The 25,274-nt window shown below is 42.2% G+C and overlaps 1 pseudogene; it reads left to right on the top strand.

Moving 5' to 3' along the window:
* Positions 1-746: 746 nt before the first annotated feature.
* Positions 747-25,274, top strand: part of LOC122467107 — a 67,533-nt pseudogene continuing 43,005 nt past the window's right edge.

Below are 25,274 nucleotides of genomic sequence, written 5' to 3'. Positions count from 1 at the left end.
ACGATTTTTTAAAAAGCAACAAGAGATGGCCACTGTAGGAGACTGAGCTTAACCTCTAATTAAACTTGTATTTACTGGAAGGGGAAGTAGTTGTCTTTAGATGTATTTTTGCCACCTTTAGAAATTCCTGACAACCTATAGCCCTTTTAAGGCATGAAAAAAAATGGATTAGTGCTGACTCTATACACAGTGTATTAATTAATAACTAAATAATTATATGTTGTCAGATTCATGACTTACCCTTTTAAACAAGCTTTCGTATTTGTCATCATGGGCGGCACTGAATTGTAGAAGATCACCTGGGGAGGATCTGAAGCTTCGTGCTGACTTCGCCATTCACCAAGACCTGGCGGGGGGCCAGGTGTCACAGAACCTCTGGGTCTCTTTTTCCTCAGCTCTGACATGAGGGGTTAGACTCAGTAGGCCCAGTTTGGCTCCAGGATCCTGTGTCTCTCCAACTTGCAAAATCTTCAGAACAACCCTGAAAGGTAAGTAAGCAAAGGTTTTTTGTCCATTTAAAAAACTAAGGACCAGGACTGATGAGTGTTGGAATCAGGACCTGAAGTGAGTTCACCTGAGTTCTAGTCCAATATTTCTTCCAGTGCAAGAGAAATGTGGGCCCTCCATCCCAAGAATTTTCCATCTAAGGTTATTCAGCTGGTGAGGGTTGGAGACAAGATCATAGGCTCGGGAGAGAGAAATCAGGGGAGGCAGAAACATCTGGAAGGGCCAGTGGGACCCGGGTCATGGCCACTGTGGAGGAGGTAAGTCAGGAGAGGTTGTTGGCTGAGGAATTTCATCCCCAAGAGCACCAGGAAAGTGAGAGTTGCCGGGAAACCCTGAGTTTTCCAACTTGGCAATCAGTACACAACTGAGTTTTTATAGGAAATTGCTCAGTTCTTTGGAAATTTTGTGTGGTATAAAGATGGCCTTGGAATTCTATATATGTGCTTAGCAAGAGACAGAAACATTTTGGAACCCCTGCCTTTGGGAGGTCTGCTTGCATTATTATTATTATAATTACTTTCAGTAGAACTGTATACTATGAAATTCTATTGCTAAAAGCAGTTTAATTTTCTGATCTTTGTGACTTCTTAATCACAAGTAAAACCCAAGCAGAGGGAAAGTGGAATGCAAAAAGCAGTTTATTCTGAATCAAAAAAATTAGGTCATGGGCTGGCATCCAGCTAACTGGCTGTGTCCTTAGACAATTCACTTGGTCTCTCAGATCTGCAGCTTCCTCACCTGCAAATAAAGGAATTTGAGGAGATGATCTTTTAAGCCCAGTTCAGCTCTAGAATGCTATGATCAGATACCATATATCTGGTACCTTGACCACATCCTTCCTCCTAAATCTTGGGGATCAGTCTCCTCCAGCCTGTACGTATCACCCTTATTCCTCTTCGCCCTGGGAGGAGAAAGGCCAGCACCGTCTGGTGCCACTTCTAAGAAACAGCTATAGCAGGTGACACCCAGTGTCTCTCCCATGACTGTCTGCACTGCTAAGGCAAGTTACCTTGGAGCAACACATTGAGGTGGACCTTGGCTAGAAAGCCAGTATAGTGCATAGGCTCTGGAGTCAGACAGACCTGGGTTGAATCCTGAATCTGCCACATACTAGTGACCGTGGGCAAGCAAGTTCCTCCCCTGGTATCTACTGAGCACTGCGTGAAGGTAAGCTGTGTAGGCCTCTGTTACAGAGGGACAGAACAACCGCAAAAAACCATAGCGAGATGGGAAAGGTCACACAGGCCGGATTTCTAAGAGGAAATGCCATCCCTCTTTTCTCCAACATCTCTGGCAAAGTTGTCACTCAAAGGCAACAGGCCCAGCCAGTCGTGGAGGGGAGGGAAGTGATCTCCGTCCAAAAGGAAGAACGTTTGACTTGACATATGAATGAGTTACTTTAATTCTTATGAAGGAGTGGTGCAAGAGAAAGGCAAAGAAAGCGAGGGGGTAGATAAGAATCGAAGGAACAAGAAACAATAAGTGGTGAATGAGGTGGATGCTGGTAATTTCTGTTTTATGATAAAAGGCATTTCTAAGCGACTTCTAACCATTTTTATCAAGAAGAAGGAATGAATTAGCTAACTTATGTTCCACTTAGAAATGCATGTGTATTTTCTCTGCATGTAGAATTTGTTTAAAAATTAGGCATTGCGGGGCGCCTGGGTGGCGCAGTCGGTTGGGCGTCCGACTTCAGCCAGGTCACGATCTCGCGGTCCATGAGTTCGAGCCCCGCGTCAGGCTCTGGGCTGATGGCTCAGAGCCTGGAGCCTGTTTCCGATTCTGTGTCTCCCTCTCTCTCTGCCCCTCCCCCATTCATGCTCTGTATCTCTCTGTCCCAAAAATAAATAAAAAAGTGTTGAAAAAAAATTAAAAAAAAAAAAATTAGGCATTGCACGTTTTAAAATATATGGATATATTCTGGACACACACAATCCATCTGACATCATCTTTCTTCTTCTCTTCCACGTACCATTGCTTTTCCTGCCAGCTTCGGACTCAGAGCAGATACTACACCTGGTAGTTTGACACCTGGTAGTTTGTCAACCGTTGTGGAATAGCCTAGCAACTCAGAGTCTAAGACGAGTCCAGGCAGGCCTGCAGCTGCCACACTGTGATGCATTAAAACTGCAACAAGGGGCTAAAACATGAGCTCTGGATCCAGATGTCCTTGGCTCAGAGTTTTACTCCATCATTTCCTAGACGTGTGACTACGGCAATGACTTACTTTTTTAAGACTCAGTTTCTACATCTGTAAAGTGAGGCTAATAATAATACTTGTCTTAAAGGGCTGAAGATTGAATGAGATGGTACATGAAAAGCATTAGCCCAATACACACCAATAATGTTCAATACAGAGTTAATTACTAGGTTTTTTTTTTTCTCGGAACCCTGAGATATAGACCTTTATGATCGGTCCCAAGTTCAAGGATATGGGTAAATGTAAATGTAAGATTGTGGAGGAGATGGGTTTTAAAGGATATATGCCATGACCCCTACTTTATATCCATTTAATACCTACTTTCCACTGGAATCCTAGAAGCCAAAAAAAAATTTTTTTTGTAACAATCAGGAACATGATAGAACTATCAAAAGTATATTCATTTAGTCAGGCACATTGTAAAATCACAAGTAATAATTTTATTTGGCCACAATTTAAGAGAGGAAATTTCCTATAAGAGGAAGTAAATAAAAGCAAACAAAACAAAAAACAAAAAAAACCAACCCAACATTGAATGACATCTATGGAAGAACCACTAATCCAATTTTTTTCAAAACTTTTTCATTGGGGTAAAATATATAATAACATAAAAGTTACCATCTTAACCGTTTAAGCATACAGTTCAGTGGGATTAAGTACATCCCTATTGTCACACAACCATCATCACCATCCATCTCCAGAACTCTTCATCTTACAAAACTGAAACTCTATGCCCATTAAATAATAACCCCCTATAACCCTTCCCCCACCAGCCCCTGGCAACCACCATTCTACGTTCTGTCTCTGTGATTCTGACTAATTTTAGTACCTCATATATGTGGAATTAGACACTATTTGTGTTCTTGTGATTGGCTTATTTCATTCAATGCCCTAAAGTTTCAGCCATGTTGTAGCCTGCATCAGAATTTCTTTCCTTTGTAAGGCTGAGTAGTATACCATTATGTGTATATACTACATTTTGCTTACTCACTCGTCCATCAGTGGACACTTGGGTTGCTTCCCATGCAGCTATGAACATGGGTGTACAAATATCTCTTCAAGACTCTGCTTCCAATTCTTTTGAGTATGTACCCAGAAGGGGAAATTGCTGGATCGCATGGTAATTCTATTTTTAACTTTTTGAGGGGCCACCATAATGTTTTCTACAGCAGCCAATCCAATTACTATTACCCTGTCCATTTTCACCATGTTTTTACAACACGCTCATGAAAAATTAGAGGGATGCCTGGGTGGCTCAGTTGGTTAAGCACCTGACTCTTGATTTCAGCTCAGGTCATGATCTCAGGGTTGGTGAGATGGAGCCCCGTGTTGGGCTCTGCGCTGACAGTGCAGAGCCTGCTTGGGATTCTCGCTCCCCCTCTCTCTCACTCTGCCCCTCCCTCACTTGTGCTCTCTCTTTCTCCCCCAGAATAAATAAACTTAAAAAATCAATCAATAAAAAAACTTAAAAATTAGAGTCGCCATTTATTATACCAAACAGCGTGCTATCCAAGACGTATCTGAAATAATGGTGCACTGTTTAGACTCGAGTCTTCTTAAGCAGCTTGATACTGCATGGAGTCAAGTGTTCTCTGGGCCGAATCACTTCCCCCCAAACATTGCAATATGCCTAGCCTTCTCATCATATGAGGTTCCCATATGATTTCTCCACCGTTTCTCTAAGATTCAGAATGTTTTTACATATAAGCCTTCATGATCTGACCAAATCGCCTGAGAAATAGGCAACAGACAGGTAGTATTATTTTCACATTATGGACTGAGAAACTGAGATCTACAGAAAGGAATAAAGCGGCCACGTTTGGAAAACCGTCTGCAATGCTGTAAAAATGTCTCACCAGACTCTTGACCACATAGATCATGACTTTTATTGCCCTCTCCCTAGATGAGATACGGATTAGTTGGAGAGAGTTGTTTATAGTTTGGCAAGCTACTAAGTAAAAGAACCTAATTTCGATTCTCCATTCTGGTGGGTGGTAGCAATAAAGGGAATTTAGGGAAGAGGAAATGCTAAGCATTGGGAGGAAATGTTAGACCTGAAAGTTTTGTTTAGAATCCTACCGGATGGTCCACAGATTTAATTTAGCCAAGCATGGGTGTGGGGTCAGGTGGAGTTGGTTGAACTCCCAAGTCACCATTATGACCCTCAGTTAATGTTACTTCTTACAACCTCCTTTCCACAGTAACAGCTCAGTGAGTTAACGCGTGACTAGGGTGTCACAAAGGAGAGGTCCAGAGGCAGAGGACAGAAAAATAGCTCATTTCTTCCATCTTTCTCAGTGTTTTTTCCTCCCTCTATGTTGTTCTCATCCATTTTTCACTCCATCCCATTTCCTCTTTCTTCCCTTTCATTTCCTCATTTGGGGACAGTTAGAAGTCACAGTCTTGCTGCCAACAGTTGCGACACTCTCAGGAGTCATGGCAGCCACGAAGCCCGGGTTGGACCCTGCCTAGCAGCCTTGAAGGAGTGTCTGTCTGGAAGAGTGTGGGGGAGGAGGTGGGGGGGAGGGCCCCCAGTTGTCATGTAGATCCTTCATTTTAATTTGGCTCACAATGTCTTTTGCCAAAGAACATTTAAAATTTAAGGGTGGAAAAGTCTAATCAGTCTGTTTTTTCTATATTGTTTCCAGGTCTGTGTCTTTCTTAGGAAGACCTTATCAATACTAAGATTATGTATTTAAATAAATATATCATATTTCTCCCAACAGAAATTTGGGCAAACTGACACACTGGAAACAGGGTTATCTCATAACACTTGCTTGTGTGGATATTGTGCATGTACTTGCACTCTAAGATTTAGTCTCTCCAAAATGTGGCCCGAGTTGTCTTTCCTCGTGGCTCCTTAACTCATTCCCTGCCCTGAACCCCCATCCCAACCATCTCATCTTAGGGTAGGGGAGCATTCAGTTGCTGTGACCAGAAACCCACTGAGACTAACATAAGTAAATGGGAATTTCTTACACATTTGTAAGGGAATATTATGCAACCTGATTTTGAGAATTCTTCCTGTGGCACTGAAGAGATAGCATCCCCAGGTAGCTACTCTTCCTTCTCCCTTCCTCTCAATTTTCTTTGTCTTTGAACATCTGTTCTGTTCTTCCCTCGAGTCCAGCTTCCTTCATTTATGCATGAGTGAAGATGGCTGCCTGCCTCACACGGGGAGCCACAGAGTCTCATGGGTTCAGCACCTACAGACAACTAACAGTTTCAAGGCTCTTGGTGTCCCAACTCCAAGTTCTACATCAAGAGATCTGATAGGCTCAAGGTGGGTCAGATGTCCACGTCGGGTTCAATCACTGATGGCCAGGGGCATCAGCCATGTGGTTGTCCCTTAGGTAAGTCTAGGTAAGCTAGGTAAGCTTCTAGAAGAAGGGAATATGGCAGCGAGGAAATGACTGGTGTAACTAGTCCAGATCCCACATCCATATTACTCTGTGACTTATGTTCCCTTCAAGTTTGCCCTTGATGTTGTCTCTGATTGGATTTCCTTTCCACCCATGGTAGGATTTATACTAGATCCAGGACCTTTTCAGGACAGATTTTAGTCCCATTGACCCGGGACACTCTGACCTACCATTACATCCTCCTGAAAGTTAGGGAGAGGGGGGAAACTCCTGGGATATAGATGGAGGAAGATGAGTAATTCCAGCGGTTCTGGCCATGGGCACCTCTGGTGACTGTCTCACCGCCATGCCGACCACCAATGGGGGTGGGTGTAGGAAGAACGGCTGTTTAGTCCATTTCTGTTTTTTCTTTCTTCTGCATGCTACTCTTGTCACATGGCTGGTGGAGTATGGTGGTGGCAATGAGCAGAAAAAGATGAACTAAGAGTTGCTTCCAGAATTCTCTTCATAGAGTCAATATAGCCTAAATAAATTTTCCTCTGAAAAACGTTTTCCATTTTTTGCAACCAGACTAAGGATTTGGTTGCAAATCCAAAAGGAAGGAGACGATATGGTGGACCCTTAATCAGGCACACAGCTTCCATAATGCTCTGTTTCCTTATCTATAAAAGCCTGGTGGTAGAGGCTCTTTTGAGATACCACTAACTTCAAAGTAACATTGTTGTATTAGTATTATTTATAACATAAAAATTATTGAATCAATATGCCACTTTTTAGCGCACCAAAAAATATTCACTGCTGAGATGCTCTTTGGAAAAAAATCTGAGGGCTACATGTTGAGACGAAATACATATGGAAACTTTGTTAAAATGTGTGTCTCCAGTTTGCCTGTTTTTAACCAACCACCTTCCTCCAGAACATTCCTCCAGAGGATAAAATGCTTCATCAGCATGAGAGAAAAGCAAACGTTTGTAGTGATTCTCCATATGGAGGCTGTTACATAATCACCACAAAGGCACAGTTGGGTTTGAAAACCTCTTCGCACACCAGTTTTAAGCATTGACCCAGATTCTGTTGCTTACACAGGAATTGGCAGATGACTTTGGAAAAAGCAATCATCCTCTGTTAACACATGATTCTTTGGGGAAACTCTGATACGACAATGGCAGTTACCTGCATTTGGATGTGGATTTAGAACCTCAAGGTGTGAGTGTGGTGAATATTCAGGAGCTCAGCAGGGTGTAAGGTTATCTGGTATCTTCTGAGACAAGGTAGGTGGAAAGGGTTTGCAGTTCTGTCGTTTGGGCTACCTCTGACTGAAGGCACAGGCCTGGTTTGTGGAAGTTCTGAATCACATATGCCCAAATGTAATCCCAGACGCCTCCAAGTCAAAGTGATTGTAATAGGCTTAAGTGGATTCATGGCATGTGAAACACAATCATGAAATGCTTATTCTTTTTCTTTTTATGTGAGTGGGCCCCAAAGAGTCAAGATTCCCTACTGTGAGAACCTTTTGTTCTTTTTTTTTAAAATTTAACTTTATTTTTTATTTTTTAAAATTTACATCCAAATTAGTTAGTATATAGTGAAGCAATGATTTCAGTAGATTCCTTAATGCCCCTTACCATTTAACCCATCCCCCTTCCCACAACCCCTCCAGTAACCTTCAGTTTGTTCTCCATATTTATGAGTCTGTTTGTTTTGTCCCCCTCCCTGTTTTTATATTAGTTTTGCTTCCCTTCCGTTAGGTTCATCTGTTTTGTCTCTTAAAGTCCTCATATGAGTGAAGTCATACAATATTTGTCTTTCTCTGACTTTCACTTAGCATAATACCCTCCAGTTCCATCCATGCAGTTGCAAATGGCAAGATTTCATTCTTTTTGATTGCCGAGTAATACTCCATTCAATATATATACCACATCTTCTTTATCCATTCATCCATCGATGGACATCTGGGCTCTTTCCATACTTTGGCTATTGTTGATAGTGCTGCTATAAACATGGGGGTGCATGTGTCCCTTCGAAACAGCACACCTGTATCCCTTGGATAAATGCCTAGTAGTGTAATTGCTGGGTCGTAGGGTAGTTCTATTTTTAGTTTTTTGAGGAACCGTCATACTGTTTACCAGAGTGCCTGCCCTAGCTTGCATTGCCACCAGCAATGCAAAAGAGATCCTCTTTCTCCGCATCCTCGCCAACATCTGTTGTTGCCTGAGTTGTTAATGTTAGCCATTCTGACAGCTGTAAGGTGGTATCTCATTGTGTTTTGATTTGTATTTCCCAGATGATGAGTGATGTTGAGCATTTTTTTATGTGTTGGTTGGCCACCTGGATGTCTTCTTTGGAGAAGTGTCTATTCATGTCTTTTGCCCATTTCTTCACTGGATTATTTGTTTTTTGGGTGTTGAGTTTGATAAGTTCTTTATAGATTTTGGATACTAACCCTTTATCTAATATGTCATTTGCAAATATCTTCTCCCATTCTGTCGGTTGCCTTTTAGTTTTGCTGATTGTTTCCTTTGCTGTGCAGAAGCATTTTATTTTGATGAGGTCCCAGTAGTTCATTTTTGCTTTTGTTTCCCTTGCCTCTGGAGACGTGTTGAGTAAGAAGTTGCTACCGCCAAGATTAAAGAGGTTTTTGCCTGCTTTCTCCTCAAGGATTTTGATGGCTTCCTGTATTACATTGAGGTATTTCATCCACTTTGAGTTTATTTTTGTGTATAGTAGAAGAAAGTGGTCCAGGTTCATTCTTTTGCATGTCGCTGTCCAGTTTTCCCAGCACCACTTGCTGAAGAGACTGTCTTTATTCCATTGGATATTCTTTCCTGCTTTGTCAAAGATTAGTTGGCTATACATTTGTGGGTCCATTTCTGGGTTCTCTATTCTATTCCATTGATCTGAGTGTCTGTTCTTGTGCCAGTACCATACTGTCTTGATGATTACAGCTTTGTAGTATAGCTTGAAGTCTGGGATTGTGATGCCTCCTGCTTTGGTTTTCTTTTTCAAGATTGCTTTGGCTATTTGGGGTCTTTTCTGGTTCCAAACAAATGTTAGGATTATTTGTTCTAGCTCTGTGAAGAATGCTGGTGTTACTTTGATAGGGATCGTGTTGACTATGTAGATTGCTTTGGGTAGTATCGACATTTTAACAATATTTGTTCTTCCTATCCAGGAGCATAGAACCTTTTTCCATCTCTTTGTGTCTTATTCAATTTCTTTCATCAGCTTTCTATAGTTTTCAGTGAGAACCTTCTGTTCTAACTGCATGGAATGAGCAAGATGAAGAGCCCAAATCAGTAAAGGCTTGTTACATCTCAGTCGACCACCCTGGTTTTGCTCACCAGAATCCACTGGAGAGATGGCCTACCTTTCCCACCCCTACCAGGAGCATTGGCTGAAAGCAAAGAGAATCCCGGACCCCCAGAAAAAAACTGGGCTTTCTCTAAAGCAGGGGACACCAAACAGTCTCTGTAAAGGGCCAGATACTAAATAGTTTTGCCTGTGTGAGCCTTCCAGTCTCTGTTACTCAACCTTGCCATTTGTAAGCAGTTATTAGACAAAATATTTATATGAATGAGCATGATCAGAGCTGGCCTGTGACCCACAGCCTGTAGTCTGCCAGCCCCTACAAGAGACGAACCCTTTAGGAACTAGAGCATTCTACGTGTGAAAAATTGGTTGCGGAAAATAAGGGAAGGCAAACTTCACACAGCTGGTGTCATGTGCCTCCTAAATAACCTGTGTCACTGTTGGTCCCCAGGAAGGTCTTGGGCACCAGCCACGTGTTGGCCTTGGGAAGAAAGGGCTATTGGAGTAGGAGTCAGAGGATGAGTACCTGGTCTCCCCACCCTGCCCAGAGCCTCACTCTCCAGACTGACACAATAGACATAGTCTCCTAAGTTCTCTGACTTGAAGTGTAGGAAACACAGATACCCTGCCAGGCGGGGGCCCCCGGCTCTGGGATGGGACTGACAGCAGCAGTGAGAGTTGGGCACGCACCGTGGATGCTTAGCTTGGGTCTAGTACAGGGGAAAGAGTGCTGAGCGGCACTCAGTCAACAACTTTCAAGTATCACGTCTCTTAATTGTGTTACCGGATGTGTATCATCATCCTTTTTAAAAAGAGAAACAATATGAGCCTCTTCCTGCCAGCTCAGACTGTATCAGACAGCAGTCTTCAGAGTAGGATCTTGACATGACCACAGGCCAGCAGCTTTCCGCTTTTGTGTCTCTCCTTCAAACTGCCTGCCTCCGGCTCTGTCCTGCAGGGACCTATGCTCTCCTGACCACTTATATGGAAGCATATCATCTGCCCGCCTGGCCCCACCAAGGATCCAGGCTGCCTGTCTTTGTTCCTACATGGGTTGGGGGAGCACCCCCTATTTGGGACCTCTCTCCTGGGGCTCACATTCCCACTCAGTTCAGAAAAGCAACAAAGTAGCAAGTGTATGGGCCGGCTTCACATATATCCTTTCAAAGAATGTCCTGGGAGCTTCCACTTTTCAAAACATTTTCAGAAACGTTTCACTGAATCTTTTACATTATTGCCACAGGGAAGCCCCTAAAACTAAGCCTAGGGTTACAAGGAACTTAGAGGCTTCTCTCAATGTGTTTCCTTTTCTCAACAGGCTGAAGGAACAGAATCCAGGAAGGCATCACATGAATGATGCCCGGAGATGCAATAAAAAGAGTGAATATCTATAGTATTAGTGGAGAGATTAAAGAGGTTGGGAATTACCCTCTAAGTTCATGTTTTAAAAGCTCATTATTTACTTTGCAAGTACTGTTTGCGCAGAACCCAAGGACAGGAACGCACTGAGCCATCCTTCCTCTGGCTGGCTGCCTTCCTGATGACCGTAAATATAACCCCCAGCAGCAGGGTAGTGCTAAACCGCCCAGTGGAAGCACAAATTGGAAAGTACAAAAAACGAGCTTCTTCAAGCCTCTGACTTCGCCAGGACCATGAATATGTAAGACGCAATGGTTCATTAGCAGACTCCAAGACATCGCAGATGCTGGGCGTGGGCGAGCGCCACTGATGCAAAAGTCAGGGTGTGTGGGACTCTTTGCCAAACTCTGGGGCCCTGTCTCGTTTGTGGCACACATGTTGGGGTCTCCATTAGGGCTGGGCAGAGGCCAGGGAGAACTCAGTGACTGGGGTTGGGGAGAACAAGACAAAACTGAATGGATGCCTCAGAGTTCAGGATGCAGAGTCGTGTGTTTGAGAAATGTGTCTGTCCAGAGTCCTCTCCAGCTGAGGTCCTAGGGTCCCCAAAGAAGCAGGATGATGTCAGCAAAGAGGGGCCAGGAAGGCCAACCTGCCTATAAAACTTAACAGGTTCTCATAGGCCAAAGATCTCAAGGTTTCAGGCAGTGGGGCTAAAGGAAATGCAGTTCAAGACAGCACTGAGTTCAGGTGCCTTGTTCCAGGACCAACGTGGGATTTCCCTGAGGTCTTTCAAAAGAGTGCAGTTGACAGGCCTCTTGTGAAGACCTGCCTTTTTTTTTTTAAGTTACCTTTTTATTTTTGAGAGAGAGAGAAAACAGAAGTAGAGGAGGGGCAGAGAGAGACAGAGAGAGAGAGAGAATCCCAAACAGGCTCCACACTGTCAGCACAGAGCACGATGCGGGGCTTAAACTCGCAAACTGTGACATTATGACCTGAGCTGAAGTCTGACGCTTAACTGACTGAGCCACCCAAGTGTCCCAAAGATCCGCCTTTTCATGCATTCTCTGTTCCATTCTCTTCGTTTTTTTAATTTTTTTTTTAACATTTATTTATTTTTGAGAGACAGAGAGCACAAGCAGGGGAGGGGCAGGGAGAGAGGGAGACACAGAATCAGAAGCAGGCTCCAGGCTCTCAGGTGTCAGCACAGAGCCCCAAGCAGGTCTCGAACCCATGAACTGCGAGATCATGACCTGAGCCGAAGTCAGACACTTAACCGACTGAGCCACCCAAGTGCCCTACTCTCTTTGTTTTCAAGGCAGCATAGGTTTATAGGTGAACTTGTTTAGAAGCACAGCATTTATGCAAGGGAATGTTCATATTCTCTTAGTGTAATATCATCAAGAAGCTAGTAGAAATCAGAGATTACTGGATGGGGATGGGGATGAGGGTGGTGGTGGTGGTGGTTCAGAATATGCCCTTAAAGCTGCCACAGATCTCACACCCAAGAAACATTTGGGAGGCAGAAGGGATCTAGATTCCATAGCTCAGGCTATGCGGTCTTCTTACTAGAAGTCCTATAGCCTTTCCTCCTCCTACTCCCCAAGTTGTGGTACAAGAGTCCCCCCTGCATTGCCCCGGTCCTAATGTAATTTGAGATTAGCCACAGTGCAATGACATGCAGTGGGGCTATCAGAAGCCCAGGATATGCTTCTCTCTCATCATGCTGCAGACTTTTGCAGACGGTTGTTACTGGCAGGGATTCCAGAGAGCTCTTCTGCTGGCCTTTCCGATTCTCCAACGAGATCCCTTACTTGGTGGGTCTGAGAAGCAGGTGTCTTCTTTCGGGAATCTTCATTTCTTCAGAGTTAGTTACAGGCAAATTCACCATTGCACTCACTGTTGTGAATGCCTGTACAGGCAAGTAGCGCAAAAGTAGCCACTCCTCTGGGCTATAGGCTGTTGAAGGACAGAGGTGATGAAGACAAACAATGGACTACCTACCATAAAGTAGCAAAGAGACTCTGCCTTGGGGTCAAACACATTTATACTTCAAGCTTGGTACCGTTTCTTTGGAAGTCGACTAGTACTAATGGACATCTCTGCTTCTCAGTTTGCTCGTGGATACAAATAACGCCTCCTTCTGAAGTGAAGCATGACGTCTTACTATAATGTGGCCCAGCAGGCACTGACATAGGAGGTGATCAGTGCAAGGCAGCTGCTGTCCATTTTCTTAAGTTTTCATTCGATTTAAGCACATTAGCGGTTCTATTCAGCTGTTCCGTGAGCAAAAGATAAGTTGTTTTTCAGGATCGTTTAATTTTCTAAATGAAACACTTGGTGTGTGGGAGCCTACCACTTGGGTTTAATTTTCTTGTTTGGGACGAAGCTAAAAACTAAAAAATCAGCTCCCTTTGTTTGTGGCAGAATTTCATTTCCAAATTTGTTTTTAAAATGCTCTTTGTAACACGGAGATGGCTAAATAGTTTCCCTTGTTTTTTTTTTTTTTCTTAAAAATGAATAAAAAATAAAAAACCCCTTTTGGGTTTGAGACGAATCACACTGGAACTTTGGGGAATGTAAGTTATTTTTTCAGAAAGGTGGCTTTAGGGTGGGAGAAAGGAAGGGAAAAAAAAGGCTCAGTGAAAATCTATTTGTCCCCTGGTGGTTCCCGGCATGTTGGTGGCTCAGTAACTCACTGACTTATCTCTTCTTAGCTTTTGTGATTCACAGGAGGGAGTCATCCTAAATTATTCTTTACTAGGATTCTGGAGTCCCTTCCTCCCTCCCTCCCTCCCTTCCTTCCTTCTTTCCCTCCCTCCCTTCCTTCTTCTTTCTTTCCTCCCTTCCCTTCCCTTCCTTTCCCTTCCCTTCCCTTCCTTTTCCATCCTCTCCCCTCCCTTCTCCTCACCCCCCTCCTCTCCCCTTCCTCTTTCCTTTCTTGCTTTCTTTTTACAAAATTATGGCCATAGATACCAGCCTATCTGCCCTTTTCTTGCACACTAAACACACATTATGAGAGAAAGTGTTTGGGTTTTGTCCCCTATCTCTACCCCTCTTTACAGCAAAACTCTCTGTCTTAGCTTGGGCTGTAATAAAAAATTCCATAAACTGGGTGGCTTATCGACAACGGACATTTATTTCTCACAATTCTGGAGGCTGAAAGTCTGAAGCCAGGATGCCAGCCCCATCAGGTTCTGGTGAGGGCACTCTCTCAGGTAGGCTGTAACTAACTGTTGACTTCTGACCTCGCATGGCAGAGAGCAGGGAGAAGAAGCAAGCTCTGTCCCGACTCCTAAGGGCTCTGGTCCTATTCATCAAGGCTTAACCCTCATTGGCCTCATCTAATCCTAACCTCCTAAGGGCCCCACTTCCTAATACCATCACATGGGTGGGGGATAGGGTTTCCACATATGCATTTCAGGGGGAAACAGACATTCAGCCCATAACACTCCTATTGTCTATAATTGCTATCTTTAATTCCTCTTCTTCTGTACGGGGCTTTGAGGACTGTGGGGAAAGTGTGGTCTTTTCCCACAAGACCTATCTATGTTTATGGTGCTTTCAGCCAAAAGAAGCATGAGGTCCTTGGACATGGGGACCCCTATGTCACAGGGCATGCTCATCTGGGTGACAAGCCTTTAGACTCCCTCAGTTTACTCTTATGGAAGGTGATGATATGCATTTTCAGTTCTCCAAATTTACTGCCACTTGGCTCTAGGCAGTGGCCAATTCACCATCTACACAGCAGAGAGAGCAATCAGAGACAAAAGACTAGGACGTCTGCAACTGCCTCATTGCAGGCCCTCCTGGGCCCTGGAGCCTGCATGATTCTTTTGTCCTCCCCGGATCTCCCATCTTCCTGGCTATTTGGTCACTACCCTTGCATCTGGTCTATTTCTTATTTAAGTTCTAATAGATCAGCTTCATGTATTTTGAAGCTCTGCTATCAGAAGCATGTACCTATAGAGTTGTTATATCTTCTTGATTAATTGGTTCTTTTATCAATATAAAATGCTCTTTAACACAATCTGATAATACTCCTTGGTTTTACCAAACCTCATCTCAGTAAGATGGCAGAGCTCTGTTTGAGCTGTCCCTCCCTTTACTGCAAACTGCAGACTGCCTCCAGACATTAGCGGGGGCAATCAGGGTTCACTTTGTTTGTTCTCCTCCTCTTAATCACTACAAATCATGGGGCGCCTGATGTGTGGCTCAGTTGGTTAAGCGTCCAACTTCAGCTCAGGTCATGATAGCGTGGTTCGTGGGTTCAAGCCCTGCCTCAGGCTCTGTGCCGACAGCTCAGAGCCTGGAGCCTGCTTCAGATTCTGTGTCTCCCTCCTTCTCTGACCCTCCCTTGCTCTGTCTCTCTCTCAAAAATAAATAAACATTAAAAAAAATTAATCACTGCAAATTGTGCTTTCTGTCCAATGTTTGAACTTTGTTTCATGTATTTTGTATACTCTTCCCATATTCTAGTAACTAAAGGCTGGGAGTGAACATCTCTGTTTTTCCCTTAACAGGTAAATTAAGCATTTTCATATTTATTGATGTGACCGGTATTTTTGGACCCAATTTTGTCATATCATCTTACATTGTCATTGCTATGAGATTGTGTCATATTTACTGAGTTCATTATTCTATTTGGTGTACTTATTTACTTTTTGGAAAATTTCTTTTGGGATTAAGAAAAATTTTTAATTTTTTCTCTAATGATTACCTCTGTAGTGTTAATTGCTTTTATTTTAAATTTATTCTATTTTTAAATATTAAAAATTTTTATTTTATTAAAAAATGAAAGCAATTTTTAAAAATTAAAAAACTTTTACTATCTAGTCTGTCAATTTTAAATGGTGTCTTCTGACTCCCACCTATTACTTTTAGGTGTAAAGTCAATAATCTTATTCTACTTTCTTTTCTCACTCCCTTCTCTCATTTTTTTTTTTTTTTACGTTTATTTATTTTTGGGACAGAGAGAGACAGAGCATGAACCGGGGAGGGGCAGAGAGAGAGGGAGACACAGAATCAGAAACAGGCTCCAGGCTCTGAGCCATCAGCCCAGAGCCTGACGCGGGGCTCGAACTCCCGGACCGCGAGATCGTGACCTGGCTGAAGTCGGATGCTTAACCGACTGCGCCACCCAGGCGCCCCTCTCCCTTCTCTCATTTTTAAAAAATTACATTCTTGGGGCACCTGGGTGGCTCAGTCAGTTGAGCGTCCGACTTCGGCTCAGATCATGATCTCACAGTCTGTGAGTTCGAGCCCCACGTCGGGCTCTGTGCTGATGGCTCAGAGCCTGGAGCCTGCTTTGGATTCTGTGTTTCCCTCTCTCTCTGCCCCTCCCCCACTTGCACTCTGTCTCTCTCTAAAAAATGAATAAACGTTAAAAATTTTTTTTAAAAATTACATTCTTGGGGCACCAGCTGGCTCAGTCTGAAGAGCCTGAGACTCTTGATCTTGGGGTTGTGAGTTTGAGCCTACCATCATGAGTGTGAAGATTACTTAAAAATAGAATCTTAAAAAAAAATACATTCTTTCTATTCTATCCAGAGATACAGTGTTTATATAACATTTTTATACCTATGTCTTCAATCTTGTATTAGTCCTCACTCTACAACATGTGAACAGCTCACCCTCAGTCCTTTTGCTGAAATGTCCCTAGTAATCTCTTGGCTAAAGGCAGCTCACTCTCTTGTGGACTCCTCAGGAGGGGCACTTGTGTTCAGTTTTCCTGAGTTCTGGCATATTTGAGCCATTTGTCTACATCCTTGATACTTGAAGAACAGCGTGGCTGGTTATCAAGTTTCTTGGAAATGCTGCGCCATTTTTGTTTTGCTTGATATGTTGTTTTTGACCAGTCTAATTCTCTCCCCCTTGCAGCTATTTCTGTGCTTGTCAGGACCCTCTATGGATTATTTTCTGTCTCCTTAACCCTAAGAAGCTTTGCTAGAATACATCTCTGGGCTGATCATTTCAGGTCAATTTTACCAAGTGGACTTTTTCATTGGTTAGGTTCAGTGTGTGACTTATTTCTGGAAAGTTTTCTTGGACTATAATTTTAAGTATTAGTTCTGTTCCATTGCTTTGATATTCTTGTTCAGGAACTCCAATAGGACATGCCTTGCCAGTCTTTCATTTCATTTGTTTTCCTCTGACCCTTTTTACTTATTTCTTTATCTCACTTTTACTCTCTTGGTTGTTTTCATGCTTCTCAGTAATGTCTTTTATTAAATCTCTTTAAATGTACTCTTCCTTAGGCTTTATGGTTTCGTTTTCAATTCTGGTAAGATTTGTTTTTTCTTTTTCTTTTGTATCTTTCCTATTTCAACAACTGTAACTTCATTTCTTCTGCTTTTCTTTTTTGGTCCATTTGTGTTGTTAGGTTTTATATTTTTTATTCAAAAACATTTAATAACTCTTCTTTAAAGATAATTAATTTTTACTAGACTGTTCTGCTAAAGTTTTCCTTGGTTTCATGGAGGCTTTGGAGTGATATTTTCTTCAGCTGAATTACTTTGGTTTGCATTTTTTTTTAAAAAACAACAGTTTGGATATCATCTCTTTTTTTCCTATTTCTGATCATTTTGTGGAGGGGGTTTCTAGAGTGAAGGCAGCGTCTCTTATGGGTTCTGCCCTTTTCTGTTTAGGCTCTTTAATGCAGGGTGTTGATGGTGAGGATGGGAAGAAGGAAAGGGTTTAATGTGTCTTTTTTTCCTTCAGGATCATTCATTTTATCTTATTTCCTTCTTTCCTTTTACTGCTTGTCCCTCAAAGATACCCACAGCCTCTCACCTCTTATCCCCCCCAAGAAGCAATGCCCGTCCAATGCTGATGCTTCTGGTCTCACTCATGGTCATTTCCTTTCCCTGGAGCTGGTGTTGTGAACTACCAACTTCCAAATCACGTCCAGTATTTTTTAACTTAGTTGGATTTTCTCTTTCTGGGTCTGAGATTGTCTGCGCTTCAGGAAAGTCCTTGATGCCTCTCTGCTCTTCTCAGATAGCCCTTTAATCCCCACTACTCAGCTCTTCATGGCCACAGGCCCGAAGCAATGGACACAAGAGAACTCTGTTGGCATTTGGCTCATTTTTGTACTTGCTGATGATTTGAAGCTTATAATATCCTCGGATTCCTTAGTAATGCTGAAGGCATTGTGTGTTATTTTTAATTTTCTCTCCTTATTCATTTCGTGGGTTTTGATTTTGTTTTTTGTTTTTGTTTTTGAAGTTGTGTGGGGAGATTCAAAGTGAGGCAGCCACCATTGTTTTTCATACCTGGAAGTCTGTAAGTTTGAAGTTAAGAAGCAAGAAATTAAAAACTTCTGTATTTACAGGTATATTTCCTTTTCTAGTGTTTTTTAAATTTGTGTAAACGTGAGTTTATATTTGACATAATTTTTTTTCAGCTTCAAGAACTTTTTTGTGTCAACATTTCTTTTAGTGTATATCTATGGGTAAGGAAATCTCTCAGGTTTGGTTTGCCTGAAAAGTCATTATTTCACCCTTCTTTTTAAATGATTACTTTTTTTTATTTTAGAAAGAGAGAGGCGGGGAGAGAGGCACAGGGGAAAAGCAGGGGAAGGAGAGAGAGAGCAGGGGGAGAGGGAGAGAGAGAGAGAGAGAGGGCGGGGGGAAAGAGAGAGAGAGAGAGGGAGAATCTTAACAGGTTGCACGCTTAGCACAGAGCCCAAGGTGGGGCTCAATCCACAACCCTAGGATCATGACCTGAGCCAAAACCAAGAATCAGACACTCAACTGACTGAGCCACCCAGGCACTCCAAAATATTTTTTTCCTGGGTGTAAAATGCAGAGTTGAGAGTTTTTCTTTTAGCACTTTAAAGATATAATACAAATTTTAAAAGTCAACAGCTCTGCTCTCAGCGGGGAGAGTGAAAGGACGCCAGGAAGGAGAGTTGTTGAGCCCGGGAAGGCAGAGCTCAGCTCCACAGGGGATCAAAGGTGAGGGTAAGCACCATCTCCCTCTCCCATCCCCCAGCCGAAATTTCAAAGGGAACAATTCCCATCACCACACTTGCTTGCACCACGCAAACACCCAACGCTGTGCTTCTGTGGATCCATCCCTCCAATGGGTCTGCCTCCCTCCCAGTGCTGCAGGGCCCCTCCCAGAGGGGACCACCAATGGCAAAGCGAGCTAAGCCTGCCCCTCCCTTGTGGATCCACCCTGGCTAATATGCCAGACCCCACTGAAGAGCACCACAAGCCTGGCAGTGTGCAAGTATCCCAGACAGGGGCCACATCACTCCACAGTGAGTCCTGCCCCTGGGAGAGGGGAAGATAAGGTACACACTAGTCTGACTGTGGCCCCAGCGGTGGGCTGGGGGCAGACACCGGTCTGACTGCAGCCCCGCCCACCAACACGAGTTACTCTGGACAGCACAAGGGAAATGCCCTGCAGTTTGGAGCCACCACAGGGACTACCCAAAATGACGAAACGGAAGAATTCTCCTCAAAAGAAACTCCAGGAAGTAGCAACAGCTAATGAATTGATCAAAAACGATTTAAGCAACATAAAGGAACAAGGATTTAGAATAATAGTCATAAAATTAATCGCTGGGCTTGAAACTAGCATAGAGGACAGCAGAGAATCTACTGCTACAGAGATCAAGGGACTAAGAAATAGTCATGAGGAGCTAAAAAATGTTGTAAATGAGGTGCAAAATAAAATGGAGGCGGCCATAGCACAGATTGAAGAGGCAGAGGAGAGAATAGGTGAATTAGAAGATAAAATTATGGAAAAAGAGGAAGCTGAGAAAAAGAGAGATAAAACAATTCAGGAGTATGAGAGGAGAATTAGAGAACTAAATGATGCAATCAAATGAAACAATATCCATATCATAGGAATTGCAGAAGAAGACAGAGAGAGAGGGGCTGAAGGTGTACTTGAACAAATCATAGCTGAGAACTTCCCTGATCTGGGGAAGGAAAAAGGCACTGAAATCCAAGAGGCACAGAGAACTCCCTTCAGACGTAACTTGAATCGATCTTCTGCATGACATATCATAGTGAAACTGGCAAAATACAAGGAAAAAGAAAATTCTGAAAGCAGCTAGGGATAAACAGGCTCTAACTTACAAATGGAGACCCATAAGACTAGTGGCAGACCTATCTACTGAAACTTGGCAGGCCAGAAAGGAATGGCAGGAAATTTCCAATGTGATGAGCAGAAAAAATATGCAGCCGAGAATCCTTTATCCAGCAAGTCTGTCATTCAGAATAGAAGGAGAGATAAAGGTTTTCCCAAACAAACAAAAACTGAAGGAATTCATCACCACTAAACCAGCCCTACAAGAGATCCTAAGGGGGATTCTGTGAGTGAAATGTTGCAAGGACTACAAAGTACCAGAGACATCACTACAAGCACAAAACCTACAGACATCACAATAACTCTAAACCTGTATCTTTCAATAATAACACTAAATGTAAATGGACTAAATGCTCCAACCAAAAGACATAGGGTATCAGAATGGATAAAAAAACCAAGACCCATCTATTTGCTGTCTACCAGAGCCTCATTTTAGACCTGAGGACACCTTCAAACTGAAAGTGAGGGGATGGAGAACCATCTATCATGCTACTGGAAGTCAAAAGAAAGCTGGAGTAGCCATACTTATATTAGACAAACTAGACTTTACATTAAAGGCTGTAACAAGAGATGAAGAGGGCATTATATAATAATTACAGGGTCTATCCATCAGGAAGAGCTAACAATTATAAATGTCTATGTGCTAAATATGGGAGCCCCCAAATATATGAAACAATCACAAACATAAGCATCCTTATTGATAAGAATGTGGTAATTGCAGGGGACTTTAATACCCCACTTACAACAATGGATAGATCATCTAGACACAGGATCAATAAAGAAACAAGGGCCCTGAATCATACATTGGATCAGATGGACTTGACAGATAATTTAGAACTCTGCATCCCAAAGCAACAGAATATACTTTCTTCTCGAGTGCACATGGAACATTCTCCAAGATAGATCACATACTGGGTCACAAAACAGCCCTTAATAAGTATAAAAGAATTGAGATCAGGGGCCCCTGGGTGGCTCAGTTGGTTGGGCATCCGACTTCAGCTCAGGTCATGATCTCACAGTCTGTGAGTTTGAGCCCCGCGTCAGGCTCTGTGCTGACATCTCAGAGCCTGGAGCCTGTTTCAGATTCTGTGTCTCCCTCTCTCTCTGACCCTACCCCATTCATGCTGTGTCTCTGTCTCAAAAATAAACGTTAAAAAAAATAAATAAAAATAAAAATAAAAGAACTGAGATCATACCATGCACACTTTCAGACCACAATGCTTTGAAACTTGAAATCAACCACAGGAAAAAGTCTGGAAAACCTCCAAAAGCATGGAGGTTAAAGAACACCCTACTAAAGAATGAATGGGTCAACCAGGCAATTAGAGAAGAAATATCACTCTATGTTTCATATGTCTTTTATTCTCTGGCTTCTTTTAAGATATTTAAAAACCTTTGCTGTACAACTATTCGATTATGATTTCCTAGATGTGGTTTTCTTTGTTGTTGTTGTTTTTCCAGTCTGTTGTTCATTCAATGAACTTCTTAAATCACTGAGGTGATATTTTTCATCAAATTTGGAAAAAACTGGATTATTATTTCTTTAAGATTTTTTTATTTTATTTATTTATTTATTTTCAACGTTTATTCATTTTTGGGAGAGAGAAGAGACAGAGCATGAATGGGGGAGGGGCAGAGAGAGAGGAGACACAGAATCGGAAACAGGCTCCAGGCTCTGAGCCATCAGCCCAGAGCCTGACGCGGGGCTCCAACTCATGGACCACGAGATCGTGACCTGGCTGAAGTCGGATGCTTAACCAACTGCACCACCCAGGTGCCCCAAGATTTTTTTAAATCTCAATCTCTCTTCTCTTTTTCTGGAACTCCAACTACATTTACGCCTGAGCATTTAATAGTGTTTTACAAATAATAGAGTCTATGTTCTTTTCATTTTCTCCAGCCTTTGTATCCTCTTCTTTTCAGGTCAGATGCTTTCTATTGCTCTGTCTTTAAATTCACTGGTCCTATCTTTTGCAGTATTCATTCTTCTGTTAAGTCCATTCAGTGAAAATTTTCATTTCAGATACTTTATTTTTCAATTCATTAAGTTCTTTTTAAAATAATTTCTATTTCTCTATAGCAGTCTCCAATCTGTCAACTTATTATGTCTATCTTTTCCTTTAAACCTGTACACATATAATGGCTGTTTTAAAGTCTTTGTTAATTCCAACATGTCTGAATCTGTCCTATTTTCTGTTATTTTTTTTCCTATGTATAGGCCACATTTTCTTACTGCTTTATGTATCTAGTAATTTTTTATTGTGTGCTAATTATTGTAGATACTTGAAATTTAATCTTAGGGTTTTTCTCCCACTTCTCTGGTATTCTGTCCATCTTCTTTAAGTCTGTCCTCTTCCTAACCTTTTAATGTTAGAAATCCTCATGTCTGAATCTTATATATTGTCTTTTATCACACTACATTTTCTCCCTAGGCAATCTCATCTGCATCTTCTGCTGTAATTACCACCTATACACTGATGATTCAAAAGCATATAAATTCAGTTGAGACCTCTCCTCTGAGCTCCAAGCGAACTGCTACTTGTTTTAATGGTACATCAAACTCATTATGTGCAGGGGAGCCCAGGTGGCTCAGTCAGTTAAGCATTGAACCTTGGCTTAGGTCATGATCCTGCAGTTTGTGGGTTCAAGCCCTGTGTCCAGCTCTGTGCTGGCAGCTCAGACTCTGGAGCCTGCTTTGGATTCTGTGTGTGTGTCTCTCTCTCTGCCCCTTCCCCACTAACACTCTGTCTCCCTCCCTCTCAAAAATATACATTTAAAAAAAAACTCAATATGTCCAGAACCAATCTCATGATCTCTCTAGCCTGCCTGTACACACACACACACACACACACACACACGTGCGCACACACACACAGTTTAAAAGAAGACTTCACTGTAATCATCAAGACAGTATAGTATTAGCACAAAAAACAGACACACAGACCAATGGAATAGAATAGAGAACCCAGAATTGGACCCACAAATGTATGGCCAACCAATCTTTGACAAAGCAGGAAAGAGCATCCAATGGAAAAAAAGACAGTCTCTTTAGAAAATGGTGCTGGGAGAACTGGACAGCAACATGCAGAAGAATGAAACTAGACCACCTTCTTACACCATTCACAAAAATAAACTCAAAATGGATGAAAGACCTAAATGTGAGAAAGGAAACCATGAAAACTCTAGAGGAGAAAGCAGGCAACAATCTCTTTGACCTCAGTTGCAGCAATTTCTTACTCAACACATCTCCAAAGGCAAGGGAATCAAAAGCAAAAATGAACTATTGGGACCTCAGCAAGATAAGAACTTCTGCACTGCAAAGGAAACACTCAGCAAAACTAAAAGGCAACGGATGGAATGGGAAAAGATATTTGCAAATGGCATATCGGATAAAAGGCTAGTATCCAAAATCTATAAAGAACTTACCAAACTCAATACCTGAAAAAGCAATAATCCAGTGAAGAAATGGGCAGAAGACATGAATAGACACTTTTCCAAAGAAGACATCCAGATGGCCAACAGACACATGAAAATATGCTCAATGTCACTCATCATCAGGGAAATACAAATCAAAGCCAGACTGAGATACTACCTCACACTGGTCAGAGTGGCTAAAATGAACAAATCAGGAAACTACAGATGCTGGTGAGGATGTTGAGAAATGGGAACCCTCTTGCACTGTTGGTGGGAGTGCAAACTGGTGCAGCCACTCTGGAAAACAGTGTGGAGGTTCCTCAAGAAAATTAAAAATAGAGCTACCCTATGACCCAGCAATAGCAGTAATAGGAATTTACCCAAGGGATACAGGAGTGCTGATGCATAGGGGCACTGTACCCTAATGTTTACAGCAGCACTCTCAACAACAGCCAAGTTACAGAAAGGGCCTAAATGTCCATCAACTGATAAATGGATAAAGAAGATGTAGTTTATATACTTAATGGAATACTACTTGGCAATGAGAAAGAATGAAATCATGCCATTTGTAGTAACGTGGATGGAACTGGAAGGTATTATGCTGAGTGGAACAAGTCAGTCAGAGAAGGGCAGATATCATATGTTTTCACTCATATGTGGATCTTGAGAAACTGAACAGAAGACCATGGGGGAAGGGAAGGGGGAAAAAATAGATACAAACAGAAAGAGAGGGAAGCAAACCACAAGAGACTATGAAATACAGAGAACAAACTAAGGGTGGATGGGAGGCTGGGGGAGAGGGAAAATGGGTGATGGGCATTGAGGAAGGCACTTGCTGGGATGAGCACCAGGTGTTGTATGCAAGCCAATTTGACGATAAATTATATTCATAAAAAAATAAATAAATAAATAAAAGAAGGCTTTGATTGTTTTTCATTGCTTTTTTAGGATAAAAATAAAAATTATTAAGATGGACTGGCTCCCGTTTGACTCCTCTTAATACGGCTTCTTCTCCCTATGCCTCTCTGTCATCCTAGTCCTGTGTCTGCCTGTTAGCTTTCATCCTGCCTCTGGTCTTTGTCTATACTCTTCCTTCTGTATGAAATGCTTTCCTCTCTTCATCATATGGTTAACACCCTCTCCTACACCAGATTAGAACTCAACTGTCCTTTTCTGGAGGAAACCTTGCCTGACCCCCCTTGACGAAATCTAACCCACTCTTCTAGGTTCACATTGGCACAATGTACTTCTCATATATTGTGTATGCTCATGCATTGTGTATTGCTTATAACAGTTGTAATTTTATACTGGTGTTCATGACTACTTCATTCATGTGTGACACCTCTACTGAATTTTGGACCCCATGAAATTGAAAGTTGTCTGTGTTTACTCACTCTTACATGTTAAGCATCAAGCATAGTATAGATGTTCAATAAATATTTATGGGACAAGCGAATAAATGAATCAAAATGCTCTTCCATTGTTCTTTTTTTAGAATCATGCTTAGATCTGTCTCTGCCTTTTTAAGAAATGTTCTAAGCAGGGGAGGATGCTGAGGGACTGGTCAAACAGCAGGAAAATCAAGTAACATGGAAACAAAATAAGTTGGTCCCTTGCAATTAGGCTTCTCAGAAGAATTCTTTGTTTCTTCCTTAAAGATGAAACTGGAATATTAAAATTGATATTTTGGTCCCAGAATGATAAACTTAAAAACCATAATTAAAACATGTCTACTGTTGAGACTGGTGGTACACTTTGTCCTTCTTACCTGTAAGCCTCAAGGAGCCACCTAAATGATTGTGTCATCAACGGGATCACAAAGCCCAGGTCTTTACCCACTTTTTTAATGCTTCACTTCTAACATGGGAAGCTACCTTTTCAAGAGATCTCCTGCTACATTGTCAAGCCTCTGACTAGGCTGGGCTATAGTTGCCTTGAGGTAAGAGGGACAGTGTTTTTAAGGGTAAGATATAGTTTGGGATGGTATTGAAAAGGGTAATCCTGGGGAAGTGAAGGCAATTATT

This window comes from Prionailurus bengalensis, chromosome A3, assembly GCF_016509475.1.
Source record: "Prionailurus bengalensis isolate Pbe53 chromosome A3, Fcat_Pben_1.1_paternal_pri, whole genome shotgun sequence".
NCBI lineage: Eukaryota > Metazoa > Chordata > Mammalia > Carnivora > Felidae > Prionailurus > Prionailurus bengalensis.
Note: the sequence above shows the minus strand (reverse complement) of the source record. Positions and strands in the feature narration are given on the sequence as shown.